This window comes from Octodon degus, unplaced genomic scaffold (genome assembly GCF_000260255.1).
Source record: "Octodon degus isolate 3935 unplaced genomic scaffold, OctDeg1.0 scaffold00026, whole genome shotgun sequence".
Classification (NCBI taxonomy): domain Eukaryota; kingdom Metazoa; phylum Chordata; class Mammalia; order Rodentia; family Octodontidae; genus Octodon; species Octodon degus.
Genome location: NW_004524602.1, coordinates 6,093,088 through 6,095,974, shown reverse-complemented (window position 1 = coordinate 6,095,974; position 2,887 = coordinate 6,093,088).

The window sequence follows — 2,887 nt, the reverse complement described above, 5'->3', positions numbered from 1 at the left end:
TTCTTTCTTTCTTTCTTTCTTTCTTTCTTTCTTTCTTTCTTTCTTTCTTTCTTGTTGTGTGTTTCACTTACTTGTATCAGGCCACGCTTGCAGTACATAATAATGACACTCCTCTAGAGGAGCTGGTACCTGTGCACAACATTTTGATTCTTCTTCATCACCAGCCTCGCCCCACCCTCCCCCATCCATCTTGGTTTCATTGCCTTGTTTAAAAGACAGATCTCCCTATCTCCTACTTTCTTTTATTTTCCTCTTTATTTATATTTGCGTTTCTCACATAAAAGAAACCATGCAGTATTTAAGCTTGTGTCAGATTTATTTTACATAACACTATGGTTGCATTCATTTTCCTACAAATCATGCAAATTTATCTTTCTTTACGACAGAGTAGTACTCCATTACGCACACATACCACATTTTATTTCAGTATTTAGCTATTGTGACTCATGCTGCTATGAACATGGGGGTGCATGTAGCTCTGTACTGTGCATTTAATCCTCTAGGGAAAATACCTAGAAGAGAAAGAGCTGAGCCAAATGGAATTTTTAGTTTTAGTTTTTTGAAGCATCTCTGTACTGATTTCCATAATAGTTGTACTAGTTTGCATTCCCACCAACAATATAGAAAGGTTCTTTCCTTCCCCCAAGTCTTACCAGCATTATTATTTAATTTCTTGATAACAGCCATTCTTTTTAGATTAAGGTAAATTTCAGTGTTGTTTTAATTTGCATTTCTCTAATGGCCAAAGGTGTTGAGCATATCTTAACATACTTATTGGTCACTTGTCCTTCTTCTGAGAAGTGTCTATTTATTTCAGTGGCCTAGTTTATTTGGTCTTTTGGTGGGGTGGGGGGTCTAATTTTCTTTTAGTTCTCTGTATATTCTAGATATTCATCATCCAAGGAATAGCTGGCAAAAATTCCCATTTTGTAGGTTGTATCTGAAGAAGCTTTTTAATTCAATATGATCTTGTTTGTTGATTCTCGCGTAGTGCTATTTGTGCAATTCTGGTTTTTTTTTTTTTTAAAGTCCTTGCCTTTGGCTACGTCTTCGAGAGTTTCACCTATTTTATATTCCATTCGATTAACTATTTCTGTTTTAACATTTAAACCTTTGATCCCTTTTGATTTTTAGTTTCGTACATAGTGGGAGATGTGGTCTAAATTCAGTCTTTTGCATGTGAATAGCCAGTTTTTCCAGGACCATTTGTTAAAGAGGATATATTTCCACCAGCATATGTTTTGGTCCCTTTGTCAAAAATTGGGTAACTGAATTTCTTGGATCTGTTTCTGCATTCCTTATTCTATTTCACTGACCCATGTTTGAGTGATTTATTTATTTACCAGTACCATGTTATTGTTGTTGTTTTAATCACTGTAGCTTTGTAATACGACTCAAAGTCTGGAATCATAGTTCCTCCTGCTCTGCTCTTGTTGCCCAGCATTTTTTCTGCAATTGTGGATCTCTCCTGGTTCCATATGAATTTTAGGATTGCTTTCTGTACTTCTCTGAGGGAGCTTGTTGGTATTTTGAGAGAGCTTGTATTAAATTTGTATGTTAATCTTGGAAGCATGGCATCTTTGACAATGTTGGTTCTTCTCATCTGAGATCAGGGATATCTTTCTGTTTTGTAATGTTCTCTTTGATACTTTTCAGAGTATTATAGTGTTCATTATAAAGACCTTTCAGTCCTTGATTAGTTTAATTCCCAAGGGCTTAACTTCCAGATGCTATTGTAGATGGTATTGTCCTTCTGATGTCTTTTTTGGTGGGTTCGTCATTCCTGTAAAGAAGCACTATAGGTTTTTGTGTGTTGATTTTTGTATCTTCCCATGCTATTGAATTTGGTTATTAATTCGAGAAAGATTTGGGTGAAGTATTTGGGGTCTTGTAAGTAAAGACCAGCTCATGTAATATACATACATTACATTTATTGATTTGTGTATGTGGGGTCATTCCTGCATCCCTGAGATGAATCTCACTTGGTCACAATGTATGATATGTTGCATGGTTTGTCAGTGTCTCATCCAGAATTTTTGAATCTGTATTCATTTAAGCAATACTCTGTGGGGTCTCTTTTTATGGTTGGATCCCTTCTGGTTTGGGAATAAGGGTAATACTAGCCTCCAGGAATGACTTTGGGAGTACCCTGCCTTTCCGTTTATTAAACAGTTCAAGGAGCATATGTTCTAAATGTCCTGTAGAATTCAGTGGTGAAGCCACTGGATCCTGGGCTTTCTGTGGTTTTCTTAGCTTTTTCTATTATTATTCCAATTTTAGCATCTCTTACCGGATTATTCAGGGTTTTCATATCTTCTTGCTTCTGTTTTGGGAATTGATATGTATCTAGGAATCTAGCCATTTCTCTTGAGTGCTCCAATTAATTGGTATGCATTCTCTCTCTCTCTCTCTCTCTCTCTCTCTCTCTCTCTCTCTCTCTCTCTCTCTCTCCCTCTTTCCTCATCACCGGGGATTGAACTCAGGACCCTACGCTTGCCAGACAGGCGCTTATTCTGTTGAGCTATCTCCCCAGCCCTGAGTATGCATTCTCAAAGTAGTTACTAATAGCCATCTGGATCTTACCAGTGTCTTGTGATTTTGCCTTTTTCATTTCTCACTGCATTGATTTGGATTCTTTCTTTCTTTGTTTGTTTTCTTTCTTTGCTTTCTTTCTTTCTTTGCTTTCTTTCTTTCTTGGATGGACTAGCTAAGAATCTGTCTATATTGTTTATTCTTCCAAGGAGCCAACTCTTTGATTCACTGATTCTTTGTATTATTTATGGAGTCTCAACTTCATTAGTTTTTGCTTTGATTTTATAATTTCCCGTGTGGACTAGCTTTGTATTTAGGTTTTTCTCATTTTTTTAGGACCTTATTGTACGTCACT